Source organism: Chamaea fasciata, unplaced genomic scaffold (genome assembly GCF_029207755.1).
Source record: "Chamaea fasciata isolate MVZ Bird 193981 ecotype frontalis unplaced genomic scaffold, bChaFas1.0.hap1 SCAF_7, whole genome shotgun sequence".
In the NCBI taxonomy this organism is placed as follows: Eukaryota; Metazoa; Chordata; class Aves; order Passeriformes; family Sylviidae; genus Chamaea; species Chamaea fasciata.
Genome location: NW_027094092.1, coordinates 18,502,174 through 18,525,847, shown reverse-complemented (window position 1 = coordinate 18,525,847; position 23,674 = coordinate 18,502,174). Strand labels below are relative to the sequence as shown.

Sequence of the window (23,674 nt, the reverse complement as noted above, 5' to 3'; positions counted from 1 at the left end):
CCTCACATTCATCTGGAAAATCTTATGCAGGACACACTGCAAAACCAACCAAAGTTCCAGTATGTGGCGTGGAAGATGCTAACATGGTGATGTTAAGTCGTCCTCTGTTGCATAGTTTCCATTTTCACTTCTTGCACATTTGAAGCAGGTAGCTTCTCAAGAAACTGTCCGTCTCCCAGAGCAGGATAAACCACCAAAACTTTATTTTTATGGTTTATACTAAGCTCTTGCATTAACTCAGCAACATTTTGCAAAGAGGACAGATTCAGAGAAAAAATCAGTTAATGCCAGATTTTCCTACAGATGAGAATCCTAACTATGTATACCCCTAGAGGAAGATAAAGTGATCTCTGAGAAAGTATTGTGAAAATGGCAGCAGATCAGTCCCAAACCAGCTCACTCATGTGGATCTGTGCACACAAGAGAAATGCACTTCAGGTGCCCATCTAGCACAGCACATCTTCAGCCATCACTGCAATAAATGCCAGGCCCAAAGGACACAACCCCAGCACGACTTGTGCACAGGGAGAGCAAACAGCCCATGTGAAACCCTGGGGAGGACAGAAGAGGGAGAGAGGAACCATACACATATACAAGCATTTTTAGAAGCACTAGAAGTGACACATGCAGCCTGCACTCTTACTACTTCTTAACATGGTCACTTTACAGCATTGAGAATCCACAGTTTCACCTGGATGCTTTCCCTTGCTGGCACAAACATTATTATTCAACATCATCACTTAAAAATATCCTGATTTTGTTTACCAGAGCATAGCAAGTGAGAATTCCTGTTTCAACGCCTGCAGGCTTGCACATATTGTTGTCTACATTAAATAGACATCACATACAAAATCAGAGTTAACTTACCAGACAAGATAACTGAGAAAATAATAATAATAATAATAAAATGCTTGGAAAATTAATTAATTTTCCAAAGTGCAATGGGATAAGCCAGGTAATTATGCTGGTTGGATATTTGGCTTGGCACCTAAGAACCAGCTGTATTTTTCTTTTTGGCTCAAGGCCTGGGCTGCCATTTCTTGCCACAAAATATTTAAGCTCAAACATATGTTCAGTTACAGATCTTGAGAAAAATACCTCGGGAAAATGTGAAGTGAAACAAAAGGCTATGTGTTCCTTTTCTTTTTAGAACTAAAAACTCAACATAAATCACCACCATATCCATTTAAGCATTTAAGCCAAATTAATATTTACCCATGAGCCGGATCCAAAGCTATTGCCCTGGGCTGATCAAGGTCTTGCCAGAAGAGGACTTTTCTAGATGTTCCATTGAGATTAGCTACTTCTATCCTATTGGTTTCAGAATCCGTCCAATAAAGTTTTTTCCCAATCCAATCACACGCCAGGCCGTCCGGGGAAACCAGACCAGAAATGATGACATTCTGCACCACATTCCCAGTTTGGTTAATGTAAGTTTGCTTGATGGCTTCTTCACTCACATCTGTCCAGAAAACGATGCCTTGTGAGTACTGGAAGTCAACCGCAGCGGCATCCTCTAAACCACTGACCACCACGGTGGACTCCAGCTTGGTGCCTCCGGCATCCACGAGCCGAACGTCCCGCCGGTTGGCAAACAGCAGGAAGGGAGATGCTACAGAGGGAAAAAATGAAAGCATGTTAGCATTACAGGCATTACAGGCATCTACAGATGTTCAAGAGCTGACTCTGTGTGTGGCAGAGGAGGATTTCTTCTCCCAGACCAGCAGGGCAGGGAGTACAGAAGCGCCACAAGTATCCAAAAATCTCTTCCTTCCCTATGTCAGACAGTGGTGTAAAAGAGAGATGGAAGAGCAGGCCCAATTCTTTATCTATGGAATGTGAATAGCATCTTCCACATAGTTAGGAGTTCAAACCAAGCCCTTTCCACAATACCTTCTGTCTGCTGTTCTAACAACAGACAAATTAGAACAAATTAAGTCTTCATGGTTTAAAAGCTTGGTTCAACCAGTTGAATCAGTAACAACAGGCAGAAAGCAAGCTCTGATGCTTTTAGTAGAAGGCTGAAAGCTCACAGCACTAGACACAACACCCTGAAATGCTCCTACCAAGCACCCTCCCAAAGGGCAAAAACTGATAGAGAGTTTCAGAACCCCTGTGCTCTCTCCTGCACCACAGCACGAGAAATTCAAGATGGAGTTTGAATGCAGACCATGACACGGGTTGTGAGTGTTTGTGAAGACTGCTGTTAGCTGAAAGAGGCAGCGAGAGCAAAAGGACAAAGGTTTCCCAACTTCCCCAGTCCCACCCCATTTTTTCTAGCTCAGGCAGTAGCTGCTGGAGTTCTACACCAGTCACCTGCTGACTGCCAGCAACCTCCATGTGCAACCACTTCATTCGATGTGCTGCCTCCAATGCACAGTCAGCACAGGCCTAATCACCTGCTATTCAAAGAACAACACACGGAATAGAGCAGCATGTATTATACCTCCGATGGTTCAAGCCTGTCATAATAAATACCTTTATGCTTAAATTCATGCTACTGCATCTAATATATAAGAGTTACTTCTTGATATTGTCTTTCAGATTCACTTCCTCCTGCACTTTTTAAAAAAGAAGACCGTTTATACAGTGTCTGAACTGCAGGTCTGCAATGCTGGCAGCCCTGTCAGATGCTATTGCCTTTCTCATGAATTCTGGCTCTGGATACATTCTCACTGGAGAGTGTGTGCCTCTGTGCATCCTTGACAACAGTTAATGTGCTTATGTGCAGGCCAAGGACCTCAGTCAGAATATACAACTCAACTTCAGATGAACTCAAAAACATGCATAAAAATTCAACAAGTTTTTATTATCATTCAGCATGGTCTCTTTTTTTCCCCTCTAAGTCAGGAAAGAGATTGTTTTATTATGATTTTTGAAGGAAGAGTATGTTGATGTAATTCATATCACCTGATGGTTTTAGTGAGGGTCTTGGACAGCAAAGAGAACCAGTTGTTATCATTAGTGTTTCACTGAAGATGTAGTATCTTTGTTCTCTACAATATTTAACTCAAGAAAGTTTATACAGCTTGAGGAGAATTACTTGTTAAGAAATGAAGTCTCAGTATCCCACCTATTTAATTTTGCTGGCTTGCCAAGTCCTTCTCTCAGTCATCTTTAAAAACACTAGGAATAGTATCAGGGAAGTCCGACAGGTTTGCTATTGCAAACAGACAAAAAAAGTCTAAAGTATCAAGTCCTTGTTTTCTTCTCTGCAGCTCATTGGTTCCCCACAGCCACATCTGTTTGAAGGGGCACTGTATCAAACCATTTGAAGACTTGGGCAGTTTTAAGTCACAAATTCTTTGGGGCAGAGACCTTCTCAAGTTCTGCATGCTGCCTCACAAAACCAGCCCCATGTCCAGTCAAAGATCAAAACTGTAAAAAGCCTATGTAGATTTTTTTTAAAAAAACACCATCCAAAAAACATGTTCAGAGGAATCTGAATAGATGGATTTTCATCTAGACGTTTCCATGCTGAAGGCATTATTAATGCTACTACAAAGGAAAAACGAACCTGAAATATCAAGTCCAATCAACAGCAGAGGAACTCAACAGCTTCTTAACTGAAGATCAGACACGAAAAATGTCTAATCCAATCAGAATCAACATTATGCCAGCTCCCCATCCCTTTCAACGGATTTCTTCCCCGCTGCTGTACACAGTGGGGCAGCAGCAGGCAGATAACGCATAACTACCGTGTTCTCTGTCACTTCTGCTCTTCAGAGATGTCCTGACTGAAGTGCAGCCTCATTGTGCTGCCCATGAGCACCCAGCAGGGAAACCACACTGCCCTGCTTGCAACTCTGTTAGAACTTCACTGCACTGCACATTCATGTAAACTGACTGATTATGGAAAATGGCCAGACTTTATCCCCTTTAAGAACAGGTGAGTATCATACTTCCCTCAGGAAAAGGCAAAAGGAGAATGCAGAAGTCTGATTCCGAAAACTACATTCACTTCTCTGCTCCTCCCCACCAGCCTATTTTTTAATTCCAAATTTTATTTTAAAAATGGTTACAGAGCCCTTTTAGAGCAATACTGGTTGGGAAAACAAACAAACAAACAAACATGCAAACAAACTAGAAAAAGACAAGAAGTCTGACAAAAAGCAGTGATCTGTTTCTCTACAGTAATTCTTGCCTGAAATGCTGCTGAAGAAACCCCATCTCTCTCATAAAAACAAAAGAAATAAAGCAAAAGTCAGAAAAGTACTTAAATGCTCCGATTTCACTGTCCTGTATTTATCACTTCAGGTCAGAATGTGATGGCTCATGAGCAGGCAGAGTTAGTTCAGGTAACTCTGCAGCTTCCACTAAATACAATTTCCAAGATGTACCAAGGAAAGTTCACAGAACTTCTCAAATTTTCAACTTTCCCAGTTAGTAAGCAGTAAATCTGAAACAGGCAACCAAGACAGCAAACGTGCTTCTAGAAAGATAGACACACCGCAGTCATTTAGTGTCACAAAATTACTAAACTCAAAAGATACATTCATACTCTACAAAATGACAACCAATAGGGTTTTTAAGGCATGATAATGAGAAACAAAGCTCAAAAAGCATCAAAACAAATGGCATTAACAAAACACTTGATTTGCTGCGCCATCAATAAACCATGCTAGAGATTCAAGGTCATCCTGCCCATACATGATACAAGTTTATTTTGAGTCCCACATGAAAGCAGAAACAAAACTTAATTTCTAAGAATATGAAGACCAATCTCTTTCCAAATCATGCTGTCTTCTCAGTCCTGAACTGGGCTTGATGGTCCACAGAACACTCTTATCCTTGGTGCATTTAATCCTTTACTGCACAACTCTTGACAAAGGCAAACTGGAAGGCAAGTTAACAGGAGTTTCTGAGGAGAGGGATGGGGAAGACCCAAAAAAGGCAGCAACAACTGACTACCATTAACCTTCAAATGAGCTTATTTGTTTCACAGGAGGAAATATCCCTTCCTCGAGAAGTTATTCCATGGCTGGAAGGCTAAGAGACTCAAAGGAACACTGAGTGTTATGCTCAATTTTGATCAGCAATACTCTTGACAACTGAAAATTGCTTGAAAAGGGAAACATCAGTTTCTATTTTGAAAAAAATAGAAGAATAAACAGTGAAAGGATGAATACTGAATGTGGAGGATAAACTGTTTATATCCAGCCTATTACCACCCAACTGAAACAACATTTTAATGTAGTCACAAAATAAAAGTAGTCTTTTTCAGTAAAATCAGAACAGTTCATATTTTTCCATAATAGGCAATATTTAAAATGCCTGTACATAGCTGCAGTTCACAGTCTTTGGACAAAACAAAAAAAAAGAACCTGAAATCCCACAAATTTTCAAATAAACTCTAAACAGGTAACAGCCTGAACTATACAAAGTTACAGAATTTCTTCTTGCAGCAATTCTACAATCTTACTTGGATGGTGCAGTACTTGATCAAAATCACTTCATTCTAGAAAGACATATTATTTCTGTGCAAAACCCCACCAATTTTCCTGTGGTTTTCTGCTAACTGGAAAACACACCCTTGACTTGACAATGTAGTGAGCTATCTACACAGAAGCCTGTTGTACAACTGTGTGAAAACAGAGCTTCTCACCAGTCTATTAACTGCAGAAAATGAAACACTCCTGACCAGACAGAGTAGGAATCAAGCAAGGGTTCAATTTCCAGCTTTGCCTTTGATCCTTTAAATGCTCATTCCTTGTCTGTGGACAATTAGTAAATTTTAATTGTTGCACCTGCATCAGGAAAGTGGTTTTGTGCAGACATAACGTAAGACTGGAGGATTTGTACACTTTTGGAAAATTTATTTGCTTGATCACCATAAACAGTATCAGTTTCTGAATTCAGTCATTAACTCCAATTGTTTTAATTGTGCCCATTTAGAGCACTTGAATTTTATTAAGTGCTTCAGGGGTACCCGTTAGCCTCAGTAAACTCACATGGACAACTAAAAAATGCACTATATGGTCTCTACTATTAGTTTCAGTAATAGCTTTCCAAAAACCAGTTTGACAGGGCTCAACATGCATATTAAGACTAAGATGATCACGAACGATAATCAGCAGGGCAGTTGTCATCAGCAGTTGGTTTTTTGCAAAGCTGCAACAGTTCTAAGACAAGTTGAGCAAGAGTTTTAAAAAGTTATATTTATACTACTGCTTCATACTTGCTGACATGCCTATATTTTGTCTCCTACCCCTAAAGCCAAAATAGAAAGACATGAGAATACTGAGGCACATGCATGATTTTCGCCCTTGAAAGCACCAGAAGCACAGAACAAACACAAATCCTATGTATAGCACAGGAGAAGAGCCTAACTTACGAGTTCTTAAACCAGTTAACTAGGTTGAAGTTCATGGAAAGATTTTAACTGTGATTTTAAGAAAAGCAACTGAGGATCTTGGGAACCTGGCACACAACGTAAAATGAGGGTCTCATTTTAATAAGCATACAAGCGAAAATAGCCATCCAAAATTACAGCATGTGCACCAACTTATATTTTAAATATTATCTCAATCCTTAACAGGACAATTACAATGGAGACCGCTGTGGTTAAGCCATCTGTACGGCTGGACAGAGAGAATAGCATAATTCTTGCAGCAGTCAATGTCCCAAACCACAAAAACATTTATTACCAAAGAGCAAAACACCCCCACACACCCCTACCACAGGCATGCAAGATGGCAAAAAACAAACATGTCAAAACTTTTGCACCCAAGGCTGCACCATGTTATGGAAACTCTTAGGCAGGATATGGAATTAGCATGCATCAGCTCTCTACACTTAAAAATAGCTGCTATGCAGAAACAAGACTGTGTAAGTAGGGTCCTAACAGCCATAAATTAATTGGAGAAACCACTTCTACAACACAAGGTGATCCCTCTCATCCAGCTCTAACTCTCTGGAGCATATGGAGGCTTAGACTTTGGATGTCATAGAATCACAGAATGGTTTGGGTTAGAAGAGACCATAAAGATCATCTATTTTCAATTCCCCCTGCCATGGGCAAGGAGACCTTTGAATAGGTCACTCAAAGTCTCATCCAGCCTGGCCTTGAACTGACAGGGATGGGGCACCCACAGCTTCTCTGGGCACCCTGCTGCAGGTGTCACCACTTCCACAGTAAAGAAATTTCTGCTTCCTATCCAATTTAAACCCACTCTCAGTTTGAAGCCTTTCCTCTCTGTCCTGTCACTACATGTTCTTGTGAGAAGTCCCTCTCCATCTTGCTTGTAGGCCCCTTCAGGTACCACTAGGTCAACTCAATGCCTTTTTTTCTCCAAGCTGAACAACCCCAATTCTCACTGCCTTTCCTTGTAAGAGAGGTCCTCCAATCATCTTGGTGCCCTCCTCTGGACTCTCCAGCAGGTCAATGTCCTTCCTGTGCTGGGCAATCATCAATGTCAAAAGATAAGATTGAATGTTGATCTTCCTGTACTAACTACGCATACTCAACCCAAGTTTCAGCTTGCCAGTTAAAGTACTCTGAAGACTGAAGTCCTCTGAGGGCTATGGCTGTCATCCTCAAAACACATTATTGAAAAAAAGTGAATTCCCAGAGTAATAACTAAATTACAAAATATTCTTGCCCCAACACAGAGGTAGGTGGTAGCAATTCTAAGGCACAAGACTGAAAAAAAATCAGGACTCCTTGGTTTCAATCCCACACATTTCCTCTCCTTTAGCAAAGAACTTGAGCAGGAACCTCAGCCCAACAATTTGTAAAAATCATTCCTCCTGCTACAAACACACCCTTCCTTCTGCTATTAATTATCTCAAAGGGCTGCAGGGAAGCCACTCATGCTCAAGTAAGGCACTTGAAGATACTCCAACAAAAGGCTCAGTGATGCACTCAGCTTTTCATTCCTGAATGGCTAAGACTTCTCTGTGAGCTGATCCTATCAGTGATGGCTGGTTCACAGCACTACTTGAGGAGGAAAATACAGTCCTTCTCCAAATTACATCACATTCCGATAACCCTCCTGCTCAATCCATTTGATAGGAATTTTCCTTTCCAAACCATGAGGTATTCTGGTTAACACATAAGGAGGATTAATTTCCATTTCATCTGATTTTACTTAGAATCAAGGTCTGAAATTAAGAATGAGACTACTAAGAACATCATCCATTTACATACATTGTGCACAGCAGGCAATTTCTGTAAACTTTCCCCTTTACCAGCCTATGTTTAAAATTATTCACATGATCACACCAGGCATACACCAGTGTGCAGTAATCCAGTCCACACTAGTATCCCATACTATAAAATGTATTTGGTAAAAGTTCTGTGGATATATGGTAAGTATTATCTCAGGTATCGCCGCAGAATACCAGAACACAGACAGGATCTCAGTGCTCAGATCTATTTGCTATCAGGCTACAGTAGAAGCAAGCCTGTTCATCCACTAATGCACCTACAAGAAGTGACATGGCTTTAGCCACAAATGTATTTGGAAGTGGGTTACATCAATAAATTACGCAAGTTTAAAGGACATCTGGTTTAGGAGCAGCAAGCTGGAAAGGGTCCACAGAAAGTATATAAAAATGGTTTACATAGGTTTAGAAAACTTATGAAGCTTGTTCTTCTCATTAAGAAGAGGAGCTGGGAAGGCTGTGAGATAAAAATATAGTAAAAGAACAGCCCAATCAGCAAACACTTTCATGAGAGGCTGAAGTTCAGTTTTTCTTAGCCAGTGGAGAAAGGACACACTGAGGAAACTAGTCAGGTTAGGCTTTGTGGCTTTCACTGATGGGGAAGAGAATGCAGACACGATGCAGAGGAACATGCTCTGAAGATACTGGAGCACACTACAGAAGCTACAAAAATGCTTGCAAAAGGTGACTTTTAATAGCAGTTGGATTGCCATTCCCCAGGTATGGTTTTTGTACAGTTAATTCCTGCTCCAAGAAAGGAGTTTCTTTTATGTGTCTTGAAATTAAAAAAAAAAAAAAAAAAAAAAAAGAGCACAGTGGACTGAACTCCCCATACTGCTTCACTGAAAATCTTGACTAAGGGGGTCTGGGATTGATTGTGTTTATGCCAGGTTTTACACAAAATAGTTTTGAACTTCCCAGTAACTCACATCACTGTTTCTGTTGCCCTCCCAAAACAGGGAGCTTTATCAAATAGTAATGTTAAAATATTGTTAAATAAACTTCAAGCTACTTTTGTTTTATTTTTTAAATAAACAAGTAGCAAGTCTTTTGAAGATCTTATATTTTTCACATTGCATAGGGTTCCCACACACACAATAATGACAGGGTTTTAGGAGGATGAGAGTTACTTCAGACCACTGGTTTTGTTTGGCAGCCTAGTTTTTAAATAATAATGTTAGCAGTAACAACAAAATATAGCACTGATTATATACCATTTCATCTTCAGTGGCCGAAATTAGTTCATTACCCTTGGTCAAGGGATGCCAAAGTATTTCTCTGAAGAGCATGCTCTGAAGAACTCCAGCAAAGGTGCTTTACACAAATTATGAAATTTAGGATTTGCTCTGTTTAGCTGGGTGACAATTAAAGATTTTTAAAATCTCCAACAACATGCCCTGAACTTATTAATTATTCTTCTGTCCTGTTTCTAGTTATATCACCTACTTCAAGTAAAATAAAATTCACATGTCAGAAAAACCAAATTATTGGATTCAGTGCGCATACTTCAGTGCAATTGCACCTCTGCAGATCCTGGAAGCAAGCGACTTGTGCTCAAGACCACTTTTATATGGACACGTTATTTTAAAGGGGGAATTTCTCAAACTCTCTCTTTTCCCACGACCACCCAATATGCACAACACACAAATGCCTCTCTTGGTGCACCAGGCAATGGCTCTCTCAGACTGCCCTTAGTAGCGCTGTAGCAAATACTTAAATTGGTTACATAGGACAGCATATTTCATCTTCTAACACGGCTTTAGCAGCTGGAAAGGATGACAGCCAAGCCCATGTGAGCTGACAACACTACAAGGACCACCAAGCAGCATACAGAACATATTTAAAGAACCACTGAAAAACTAAACAAAACCCAAAATATCAGCTGTGATTCAGGGACACATCAACTTACGATGAGATACTCATCAGATAAGACTTGCAAGCACTTTAAACATTTAGAGAAGAACATGATTCACTAGAGCATAAAGCAATTTTTATTTGGTCTGTATTGTTAGAGGAAATTTCTAAACATTATTGCAAAACTAGTTCTTGGCAATCTCTCTCTGTGCAATGCACAACTAGTGTTCAGCCAGTTTTATGGATTGCAGCCTCATGCAATCCTGACTAGCTAATGTTAAGCAGATAAAATCTCTGCAGTCTGAACCCCCACATCTTCCTGACCTCAGGAAAGTTCTCACCCGAGCTTTTTACAGAGGTTAAAATAGCCATGTGATTTTCCCAAAAGCAGCATACTGTTCACAACCACTTGTTTGCTCTTCTGAGGCTTCTGCTGCAATTTGCTGTTCAAGAACCACAACACACATGACAGCTTAAATACAAATATACCATCTACCGGGGATTAGGGAATTGGCTTCAGACAGACACCATCAACTAGCCCTAGAAACGAGTACTTTGCAAATGGCTGCTAAACTGAACATCCTCCAATCTCACAAGTCAACTTGTACATTTGGTGCTGGTCCGAGATTAGAACCTGCACTGAACCTCCAAGGGAGCTTAAACTGACAGTTTCCATCAAACTTCAACGATGTTGGCCAAAGCTCCCAAGATACACTGAAAACCCCACTCTAAATGAAGACAGTAAACCCCACAAGAAAGGCCAAAATATCCCTTCTTTAAGAACAAGTAGGCAGCAGTACTGCACAGGTCTGCACTGTGAGGTTTAAGTCCAACACGGCGTCGAAATGCAGGACTGGAAAGCAGAGACCCATGGTATACGCTTGGATGATCCACTGGCACCACAGCCAGCCTCCAATCCTCCTCTGTGTTAAATTAAGAACAGTGTGACACAAGGAAGGCTCTCACAGATCCCACACACCACCTGCTATTTCAAGATGCACCAAGCAGCTTCTGCAGACCCATCACAGACTCCTGCACTGGATGCTCACCTCCTGCAGCTGTACAAAGGCATGGTCTTTGTGCTGCTGCCCCTAAGAGTGAAAGACGCTGTAAGCATTTACAGTTTATAACCCTGGGCCAAGAAAACTAATGGTGGGGGTAACCTTTAATGACAAATTACTTGCACTGAAGGAAGAGGAGTACTGCTTTATAGTTTTTCTCATGCAAAAGCCCACAGTGTCCCTACCTCTGCCAGCAGCTCAGTACAGAAGTCTCTGACAACCATGTTCTGAGGCAAATCACTCAGCAAGTCACTGAGAAGATATCATCATAGAAATAGAGATTCTTATCACAGGTTACATTCACTCCAACAGTAGGTTCATTGCTTTGTCAGTGGGGTTTCCCAGTTTGATTAAGGATTCTTTGAAGTACAAACCTGCATTTTTCCTAATACCCATTAGCTTCACCAACAATAGCTTCAATTCCGTAACAGTGTTCACCATATTCCACACAGGACTCATGACAGTTTTCTCTGTGAGGATTAATATGGCACTCTGCTTGTACCCACAAATGTGGGAAACAGCCTGTCCATTGAGATTTCTGATATTTTCTGACTTTAGAATAAGCAGAAGTGGCACTGAAGTAGTCTTTTACACAATACTGCAGTTGGGCTTTGCCAAAATGGGTAAGTGCAGAAGGCAGTGCTTAAAAATAGGGTTGGGGGATGTGACAGGAAAAAAATATACTTGGATGTTTCACATTCTGTGATGCAGAGTACAAGGTAACAATTTTCCTGTTGTTATTCTAAATGCAACAGGCGTGGATTTCCCCCCATCCCCATGATATGCTCAACAATTTTAAAACTGCAGAGGAAACTGAAGATTTGTCCTACTTCTGCATAAACTGGTTTAGAAGAATGCAGACAAAAGGGTGACTTGCTTGAACATCTAAACGTGACTTTTTCTGGGAATAACAGTTCAGGTCAATCCATGGATGGAAAAAAACCCCACAGTATCCCCTTTTTAGATTCTGGATGTTGATGGGAGCAAGGTTCTTTTCTGTTGTTTTTTCTTTTTCAGTATTCCTCCTTGGTTTGGCAGACAGCTGTCTGGCCAATAATAGTAGATTTCACAGTGATGAGGGTTCCAAACTTTTAATGGATAAAATAGTGGTTCTATATAATTTGGAAAACTTGGCTTGCAAATTTTATCCAGGACTTGAACAAATACAGGCTTGACAAAGGTATGCTTGTTTCTGATCTGAATTGTTTCCAATTTTTAGTTCCAGTTCCAGATGTTAACTCCAAAAAACACAACTCCTTAGAAAGTTGAAAAAAAGATATTTTACTTCTATTTCCACCAAAGGTACAATATGTACTGTATTTGCAAATTGCAGAAAAAGAGACTCAGAAATAGCATGAGCTGGATTCAGCTGCTAACAAATGTTACTCATTGGAACAAAAAACACAGTCAAGTCTCAAATGTAGGTTCCACAATTTGTCGTGGTTTTCTTCTAACAGTTAAGAATATTCCCAAATAAAACCACCTTGTTAAATGGAATCTGCTACATGATACTGAGCTTTAGAGAGTGTAAAGTTAAGAGAAGTTTTTAGTGCCAAGTTGTAGACACGATTTCTGCTTTTTGCGCACACAATGTTCCAGTCAAATATTCAAGATTTAGTTTTTGTGAGTTTGTTAGGAAGGAGAAAAAAAAAGAAGATGGGGTGAAAAAGGTTATTTCAGATAATGAAATCTGTAACCTTGTGCTTGTACTTGTATCACTGGTAATACTTAGTTTACCACCTCGAAGGCAGCAAATAAACAGAACAACCTGTTCCAAGTTTTGCAAATCACTCCTTGCAGAAAATGCCTCTGCTTTAGCCAAGAACATTGATGCAACCAAATCCATTCCTTATGGCTCCTTTTATCTTTTTAAGGTCAGTATTTGTCATGCAAGTTATCTGGAGTGTTTGTAACGATGGAACTACAAAAAGGAAGCTCTTCCGCTAGCTTAGCTAAAGAAACATGAAATGATCATCTGTGTTGTTTCTCCACAAAGTAGAATTTGAGGGCATTTCCAGAAAACACAGCTGTCATCTCAAATCCTCCAGAATAGAAGAGCGTCCACATTTGGAGAAGTGTTGATAATAATCAAAAGAAAGAAGATTGCATTAGCTCTGTACCTAAATATATGGACTGGTAGTTTGTGTGTGCAAGAAGGGAAACGTTTTAGAATTCAGCCCCAAAATGCCTCATTTGGCTTTTGGAAAAGGTTTTGAGTCCAGGTAATTATTTAAAAATTAAGAAAATTTGAGAGGCAATGGAAATTTAGGACTTTAAAAGGTAGGGTACATAGGAGATGTTTAACATTTTTGTTTTGCTGTTTTTACATTTAATTACTGCTCTGTATCCTCTCAAGATTATTAACTGGTCACTCCCCTTGGTGTCTGGTGAATCCTGGTGTTTGCAGAATTGTGTGACACGCATCAACTGATAGTGTGGTATATAATCAAGGATAAAGAACCCAAAAAGGAGACTAAAAACAGTATTAAAGAAGTGCTGGCGTGGTGCACCAAGGGAAGGCTATAAAACTGCAAAACAACAGAAACTGTGCAAATCAAACTGCAGCTACACTGTGTTAGGAGGGATCTTGATTTAAATCTGCCCTTTGCATTGGGCTGGGTCAGATGGGTTTTGTTCTGCTGTCTGATTGAACTGGCCACCCATTCCTGCCCCTCCCCAGGGTTACTCCCCATCCCCCAGTCTCCCACTACACCACAGATGTTTTGGTGTCCTGAAATCTGCCCTTTTAACTGCACACACAGTTGCTTTCCTTGAGCTGATCCTGCCAAAAAGGATCTCGCTTTTAAAAAGCATATCGATTTTATAAAAAGCTACAAGGCAACTTCTTTGCCCAGCTCAGCTGCAGACAGAATATTGCAGACAGACCTGCAGAGCACCTTCGCTTGTGCTGCTGTGTCTTGTCCACACAGTGCTCAGGGGAAGGAACTTCAGAAGAGGTTTTGTGCTTACAAAAAATAATACTTGGCATGCACAGGTCTGCCGTACACTCTTATGCTCTAGGCATAAACCTAGCCACATACAAACTCCCAAACTAAAGATTTTTAAATATTTTCATGTAGAGCTACGACAAATTATTTGCTATTTTTCATGTTAGGCTTATTTGCCTCTTGAAATTTTCACGTGAGTCTCAATAACATCTTAGTGGCATAAGAAATTAACTGCACTGCATAAGCAAGAGAAGCTGCCAAAAAGTTGTTGAACACTCTGATATTACAGAAACACTAAGTAGGAGAGGTGCTAGAAAGGCATGGCACACCTCAACTTTGACAGCAGGTTAACTCCAGAAAGAGCTAAGAAATAAAAAAAAATAAAATAAAATAAAAATTCTTTTCTTCTCAGGTCATTTTGAGACTTAATTCTTCCTTTTCCTTCTACACGTGATTTGCCCACCTGTATAAACAGCCAAGCCTAATTATTGTTTTAACCCAACACATATCTGCCTTTCCCAAACAAGAAAGGAAATGAATGCCTAAAAAAACCTGAAATTCATTACTGGGGGGGGATCAGAAGAACGTCAATTTTGTCCCTGCAGAAAAATGATGTTGGGGGAAAAAAAAAACCCAACAAACTTTACCCAACATGAACTGTGGTCATTCATACCATGGAGACACCTACAAGCCAGAATTGTGATCTGCACCCAGAAAGACTCAGTGTGAACACACCGGGAAGGACTGTCACAGCTGACAAACTTGCTGCCTACCAAAACAAGGCAAAGAATGAAAGGAAACCCACAGAGGACCAGGATTAAGGGTCATGCAGTCCACGGCACAACCAAAGCAAGAGCCCAGCATGCTAATCAGAACCACAGTAGAACCACAGCCAGTGTTCCTTACAGACAAGAGTGACTTCTATCTTTTCATACCTCAAGCTACCTTGCAATTCTTTTTTTTTTTTTTTTTAAAGCATAGATTTTACTATGATGAATGGTTTAGGAATGATCACGGCCACCCCAAATCTCACATTCCTTTGGCAGCCCAGACAAAGTGTACTGCAAATAAGAAACAGGATTTCTTCAGAAGGAAGGGCACAAACCTGATAGCATTACACAAGGAAGCAGTATCATGGAGGGCAGGACAAAATGCATTTGTTTATACTATAACAAAACTAACTCAAGCAACGTGTGGCCATGAGTGATCTGATCATCCTGTTTCATGCACCATATTGCCTTTCTCCATCCTGCATATACACCACTTGGCTGTGCCTTCATTGCTAAAGAGAAAGATGTAAATTTTCCATTGAGACAGCTATTTTGATGTAAAGGTGCCCGAGGAGAACTGGAAATTTTACATCAAGTAAGAAGCCAGTGGCATTATTTCACTCCTCACCCATGATTTCGTAAGCTGCACAGAATTGCACTGACTCTATCGGGAATTTTATATCAAGATTGCAGCATCAGTGTAGTTAATTACACCTGTTTCAGCAATGGAGACATGACCCAGGACTTTCACAGCAGGAATGTTTCTCTCTTGGTGTCTGGAAAACATCCAAGGCATTTCAGATGAATGGTATTCCAAACAACCATTTCAACCACACACAACAGTCGAGAAAACTTAACAAATACTGCAGTCCTTCAGACCCCAGCCTGGGAGTCTGAGGCAGAACACACACAACACACTCACCGCTGCAATGCTCTGCCCAGCACTGAACACACTCACAGCTGGACTAAAGACCTGTGCCATTTGTCCTCTGTCTGGTGAAAGCCTTTTAGCACAGCAAGCTGATTACAACCAGTTTTACACCTCTGCTATTTCCAGCTGTTGCAGATTGTTTCGGAGTTAAAATGTCCTGGATCCCTACTAAACATGTGCATATCCTTTTACTTATTATAAACACCACAAAATAAAATGGTTAATACAAAAAGCTATGTATGATCCACAGCCTAAAATCATGTTTCCAATCCAGAAATGTCAGACTCTAGCACACTGTCAAGTAAAAACTGCATTTTAACATTTTATAACCAAGACTGTGCAGCAGACAGTTAATAAACATGAAATGCATGCAAGAAATTAACATTTGCATTTAAGTAACTCCCTCCAGGTATGAATGACAATGACTGAATACAAAACAAACATCTGCCCTCTTATAATACAAGAGGGGCTTGTGAACCCAATTTAACCCACAGATTTACATGCACAGGGAAGGGCTTTTTTTCCTACACGCTGAAGATGGAAGATTTGCTTAAAAGAATATTATGCCCCAAATGTAAGGCTTATGTGAACAGTTTCAAAAGCAAACAGAAGACACCTTAAATTTCATCTGTGAAATGCAAGAAAATTGAACATGTTGTCTACATTCACCTAACCTTTGATGCACTGTCTCAAAGAGAAGGCTGAAACTAGAGGAAAAACCTACCTTCTCTAAAAACTAGATGTAAACTAGACCACAAAAGCATTCACTTTTTATGAACAACTGCTTTCTCCTCAAAAAAAACCAAAAAAAGCACCTACCAACAAAACCAACAAGAACACCCCAAGCCACACCAAACAAGCACCAACTCGAAGGACAGCTGACAAAAGCCCTTCACTTCTATACTAAACTTAGGTAGCTCCTGTAAGTAAATAATTACTCAGAGTTAAGGCAACCATCACCTTGTCCTTACAGAAAATACTGTGATATTGCAAAAATAGTAGTACCAAGTGGAAATAGGAACATCCTTAATCAAGCTCATCTGGCACAGAAATGAACTAAAATGCAAATGAAAATTAAAACTTTTTCTCCTTTAAAAAGGGGACCTAAATACACGTTATCACCTCTGCTGCAAGGAGATTCAAAACCACCAACTTACTTTATAAAAGCCATCCAGGGGCCAGTAACTACAAGTCATAATCACCCATTCACTGCTGTGCATCAAGAAGCTCTGAAATGAGAAGATGCTTTATTTCCCCTCTGTTATTATCAACATATGAGAAACATCAACTTGCTTAAGTTTTACTTGGAGGAAGTTAGGGCGTCTAAAACCTCTCAAGACTGTGTTCCACTGATTATAGCATTAAGTTGTTTCCTTTATAAAACCTCAGAATACAGAGGACATTTTTATCTAGATATACATGTACATACACACACATATATATCCGCTTAATGAGGTAGTAAGACTTGACATCAAATGACACCAAACATTTCTAAAGGCTACTTCAGCTGAAATTTTCAAACCAAAAACTTCAGCTCATGCATTAATTGTCCAAGGATACCACAACATCAAAGGAGAAAACATCTATCTACTCCAGAGAACAGTTAATCCATACAATTAACCCTCCTTCACATCACATCACACTATAAATGCGAACACATGCTCCATTTCTGCATTGCTCAGAAGATTCTCCAAGATGCTATTCTTGTCACTAATGAGGTGCAGCACAAACAATTAAAGACTTGCAGCAATAACACACAGAGATTTAAAATTTTTTTTATTTAAAAGAGAACACCCAACACAGAGAACCATCACGTCACAGGCTGTGCAACATGTGAATTGCATAGAAACATGTGGCATCATCCTTCCTTCAAAGCTGAATATGTTAGACCCATCAAATCCTTGATCTTTCAGTATCACAGTTTTATTAGACCAGAGAAAATTTGATTAAAGTAATTTTTTAGCCTATGTCATTGATCAGTCTTGCTCTTTCTCCTCTCTGATGCAGGAATTTATTAATAATATGTTTGACGGAGGGGAGAGAGTGGTGACAAAGAACAGAAGGAAGCTAAAACAATAAAATAATAATTAAAACAAAGAGTAAGGATAAGACATCCCACAAAACAAAAGATCACGAAGCAGGTTACTTTCAGGCAGAGTTTACTACACGGCCACACATTTTTGTGCTGTCACTAGAAGGAGCATGGAATTGAGACAGAATGCTGCTTCAGCTAAAACCACTGGACAAAACAGTCCATTTGAAACTCAGCCTTGTCCTAATCTACACCAGGTGTTGCCAACAAGCTCCTTCTGGCTTAGTGTAACACCACTAGTTCTAAAAAGTTCCCAGTAGGCTCTAAAATATATAAAATTGGTAAATTCACTGAATGGCATTACACTGTTGCAACTTCGTATGCATGATCCCTGCCTATATATTGTACTGGGGGGAAAAAAAAACCCCACACAAAAAACCACCCCAAACAACCATTCTCCAGGATTTAGGAAACAGTAAGGGAACCAGTTGTTGAGTTCTGAGTCAAATAAGCCTCTGGGGATGAGTAAAAAAATTACTAACACCTAAAGAAGATACTGCAAATAAAGCAAATTCAGGTCTTTTCTGGCAGTGTGAATCTTACAACTGCATAGAAAGATGTGCTTTGAGGAAGCCAATAGATGAGTTTCAGGAAACCTTGTTTTTTTAACATGCATTTGCAGCTGTCAGAACTAGGAAGTTTTGTGCCATTTCAGACACTGGGAAGAATTTTGAAACCATTACTGCTTTGCCAGTGCAACAGGTGGAGCTGAAGTTGGGAGATCTGTAGTACCCAGCAGGGTCGGACCATACACTTGGCACATGCCCAGCCAAACGTGGGAGAAAGCATTCTGTGCCTGCCTACTCTGTACACTGATCTATTTGTCAGGGTTTTGGGATCATCCCAGAAAAAATCCTCCTCTTAGGATTAAGCAATATTTATGACAAGGCTTTGAATAAATTAGCATTCCATGTTTCAAAGTCTTTCTGAATAAAGATAATAAAACACAGTCATGTCTGGCCACATACACAACAGAGATCTTACAAATGACATCATACACATCAATAAGTGCAAAAAAATCCCCAAAAAACCAAACCGAAACAAAAAAAAAACCAAAAACAAACAACAAAATAATAACAAAAAAAAACAACCAACAAAACCCACACTGATTTTTCTTCCCAATCATCTTACCTACCCAGTGAAGGCCAAAGTTTTGGAATTCAATTTGAATAGCTTAAAAGCTAAACTTTCATTAAAAGAAATGTTGCCAAGAACACTAAGCAAACACAAGTTACTCAAATACTCACAGTAATCTGTTCCCAGTGTCCTGCTGAAGTTTAAATACGAAAATAACCCTGTGAAGTCCATTCCCTTTTATAAACAGCCAACATTAGTTCAGACTTTATAATAACAAACTGGTGCTAAAATTTCTTTTTGCAGTTTTAAGTGCGTGCACATAATGTTTAAACATCCCCCACTGTGCTTGACTGCTCTATTCTTGCATACAAAACATTTCAATTTATAAAGAAAAAAAATTATCAAAATTAGTTCCTGGAGAAAATTAGAGGTTTTTGTAGAATTCGGCATACTGCTTCTGCCTCACAAAGTGGAGGACAAGTTACACAGGAGAAAGCACTGCATGCAGCTGTAATTCAGAGCACAGCAGCTGACAAATTATATTTTTATCCCTGCAATCTCCCCACAATCTCCAGCTGATGCCCAAGACTTGAGAAACCATGCAAAAGCTTTTCATTAGTATTGGAACATGGTCCCTCAAGTGCTGAGAAGCTTTACTGACCCACTGATCAGCTCCTGCCAACACGGTGGTTTGCCACAGCAATGGCACTTGTGCATCAGTAAAGGGACCCCTGAAGTCATCTTAGTTTCCAACAGAGACCAAGGTTTTATTCATAAAATTTTAAAAAAGTAAAAAAAAAACCAACAAAACAAACAAACAAAAAACCCACACAGCAAAAAACCAAACAAACCTGCTGCTACAGTTTCAAAATAAGCAGGAACGAATATACAAAGCAGCTTCCTCACAGCTAATGGTCAGGGATCTGAACACCTGGAGAATTTAACAGTAATTGAAAAACAGAACAGAATTTACAAGTAACTGAATGAATTCCTACCCCACAATAGTACACACGAGCTGAGTGTACCTGTCCTACACCATGGCTTCCCAAGCAAACCAATATTTTTCCTGTTGTCCATTCAAACAAGTCCTCCGATCTACTTCTGCCTCATTGCCAATCAAGGGCCAAAAGTGTCTGAAAGACGCTCTTGCCATGTGACCAAAAGTGTTCCCACAGGCTCCTGGAAGGCTTCCGCCATCAGAAACCAGCATTTGTGGACAAAAGGGTCCTACGAGGCTATCAACAAGTGCATGGAAATGGAACATGTTATAAACAACCATGATAATGAAACAGTTTACATCAAGATGTGACCAGCAGATGCTCAGATTCAGTAACATGAGCCTGTAACTCACTCTCAATCCCCACAGTGTGAAATGAGTTCCAAGACCAAGACGAATATAAGACCATAATAAAGTATTCCAGAACTAATCTTTGTGGGGAAACCGTTCCAAAATACAAACACCCCAGGGGCAGTAATTGTGGAATAGCTGTTAGATTAATTATTCATATTCTATCTCAAACAAAGCAAGTTTTGTTACCCTACAAAAGCCTTATAATCTGTACAAGGAAGGAGATTCTAACAGGCCCCTAGTAAGTTCCTCAAAGTTGAGCACTTCAGTACGTCTCCTTTACAAAGAAAACTTTCTTCTATGGCCCAGCAACACTGACTGCATAGACTCTCAGGAGTCAGAAAAGCACACAAGACAGGCCCCCAGAATCTTTACCTGTATCTACCAAGTGTCTTCTACGGAGGTAGAAGCAGGCATTTTGCATATGTAAGAGCACCACTGTCAAGAGGCAAAGACTGCCTGGAGGACCAAGTCAGCTGTATCAAGAACTTCCAGTACTCCACATCCTCCCTCATTGCACACAGACTTCCTCAGGAAAAAAAAAGAAGAAAAAAAAAAAAAGGCAAAACAAAAACAACCAAAAAACCCAACCAGGCAAGAGGCCAACACTCACAAAGATCCCATAGCCATTGTTCAGAGCAAACAAGTCACTTGCATCATTCCCCACATGCAATAAGCTCTGGGCTGGCTGTATTCTGCCTCTGAGGACCAGCACCAGATGTGCTCTATCTCCAGATGCCAGGAGTTCTACAACCTGGGAATCAGCAACCAGAGTTATTTTCCAAGAACTAATTCAGTCACAAGACAGTGAAGGACCAGATGGGTCAAGGTGGTTAATACCCAAGGTAAATGAATCCTAGATCACTTACATCTTTTGCAGGTAACAATGAAAACCTTAATTTGGGCCATGCAAGTTGAGAGATAACATCAACAGAGGTCACAAGCAAAGTATTTCCACGTGCTCATCTTCTCTCCATTGTGCCCTAGACTGAATGAAAAGCAGCAATCCTCAAACACTCAGCTGCAGCTTCTCCTGTTTTACCAATTCTGTCATGGGCAGACAATGTTAGTGGAGCCACATGCTAAAGGGACAGCAGGCAGCTTTTCCAAACTGCCAGAAATAGAAGGGTGGTTTGGGGCTGGCTTTTTGTTTTGTTTAGGGTTTGTTTTTCTGCCTTTCATTCAATGATGCTGCCTCATCACCCTACTTAGGGAAGCAACCTAACAAGTTCCCAAGAGCTCTCTTGACCACTGGGTAATAAAAATTACCCACCTACAGACATTTCAGACTTCAGCAACCCTGGTTCTTCACACAGTCAGGGGAGAGGGGGAAACAACCCAAAGGAAGCAGGTAAAAGTTTTAAAAACAATATACAAGATCCCCGCCTGGAAGAGCTCTCAAGTGAAAAAGAAATATTGCCAATATAGGAAAGTGATACAGCATGCAGAAATTGTAAAGACTGCAAAAGGTGTGGAAAGTGTTTATGCAAGGTCAAATATTTAGGTGCAGAACACTGATCAGGCATACAATTTTGATGAATAGAATACTTATTGCCCTGCCTTTTAAGGAATACCTTACCTATCATCCTGTCAGCTTGAGGCTTCATTTCTCTCTAGTGGAACAACAGTCATTAAGAGAATAATGCAATGGAGTCAAACAAAGCAGGTTTACTCCTAGATGGTTATTTAAAAACCACATGCACAGGAGAAGATGGCTCTGAGGTGCTTATTGTGTAAAACACACAAAGATGCACTCAGAGACCATTTCTGTATCACTGTCACCTGTTCTCAGACAAAATGCTGAGAGTTCACAGCCTTCAGGCCATGCTTTGGTAACACCACCAAAACAAATCCACATATACTGAATTCCAGTCCCATACTCAACAACAGTGAAACTCTCCTCCTTAAAATTCTGTATCGACACATAACATCAGGCATTCAAGTCTACATTAAAAGTACATTTGTGGTTTTCTGGCTTATGGAGGTTTTTTTTTTTGTTGTTGCTGTTTTTTGGGGTTTTTTTTTCAGAAATAGGAGGTTATTCAATAACACAGCCATTAGAATGAAAGGGGAAAAAAACAGAGCAGGAGAAACTGGTTAACCAAGTGTGTAAGCATGTGAAAACATAGATATTTATTGTATACATGCTCACACATAGACATATAAGGAAAACCTCCCCAAAGTCTCACTTACTGGTGAAGTAAATACTTCACCATAAACTAGCCAGGACCTTGCAAGAGATTACTTCTGCCTAGGTCAGCATTTTTCTCTACTAAGAGCAACTCTGTCTCTGCTCCAGGAAAACGGAATGGTCTGGTAGCTACACACAAACTACTGAGCTCACTTGAGCTCTCTGCAGCTCTTACAGAACACCGGCAGATCATGGTTTATTCACTGCAAGTACATCCAACACTCACATTCTTGCTGGTGTCTGTACATTTCTCCAAATTTTACCATTAGCTACAACGTTCACAGAAACTAAGTTATGAGAATCCTCAAGAATTCAGTTACTCTATTCAAAAAGTCTCAAGGAATATTTCCCCACTCTTTAGAGGATGTGTGGTTCCTTCTGTAAGTCACCATACCTGGATTTTGCAACTGAAAAAGGTAGAAAGTGCACCTTTTTAACAGCATCATAGAAAACCGCCTCCTCCTGGGCACAGACATCAAAGTCACAGCTGACATCGAGTCAGGGGGTTTTGTGGCTCAGGATGGGATGGCTGTTGAAGATGGGCCAGATGAGATGAAAATCCAAGATCATACAGGTTTTAGGGGCAGGGAAAGATTGCAAATTATTCCATTCCAATTTATTGAGGCTCCACTATAATTCTGCCTGCATTAGCCACACCCTACCTGCTCTCACTATGTAGCTTGCCTAAGTAAGTCCAGATGCATAACTGTTTCTGAGTATGCCTTTCTATCACTGAACACCTGCAAACTGGAGATTTAGAACATAAGTAATAGTCTACCACATTCAGACAGTAAAAAACAGACTGTTAAAACCCACACAGACCAAAATTCCCCCTATGTATTTCTTTTACTCAGCTTTTGAAGATGCAGATATTGTATAGATTTTTTTAAATCATCCACAGCTGGGCAGACTTTCTAAGTGGAAAATCCCACCCATGTGCATTTTCATCCACTTAGCTCTCACTTGGGAACACACATAACTCAGCAGTTTAATTTGCTGTTATATCTTTTGGGACAGACACATCCAGGTAAGTCAGCAATACAGATTTCTGAGGTTAAAACATTTTCCCTTTGGAAAAAAAAATAGGTGCTTGAACACCTCATACTTCAAGTGGCTGAATTTCAAACAGGGGAAGCAATCAGGGTAAAAAGATAAAGCAAATGTAAAAAACTGTTTTATTTTTATATCATATTTTATGTCAAAATTCATTCCTACAGGGCAGGGCAACTCTATTCT

General features: G+C 40.0%; 1 protein-coding gene across 1 annotated transcript in view; it reads right to left on the bottom strand.

The window, feature by feature from the left end:
* The window catches only part of LRP5 (LDL receptor related protein 5), a 106,986-nt gene extending 105,380 nt beyond the window's left edge, over window positions 1-1,606 (bottom strand). The window contains exon 1 of the mRNA XM_066187821.1: window positions 1,216-1,606. The gene's annotated coding sequence lies outside the window, so the exon portion shown is untranslated. The remainder of the gene's footprint in view (window positions 1-1,215) is intronic.
* Between the last annotated feature and the right edge of the window lie 22,068 nt (window positions 1,607-23,674).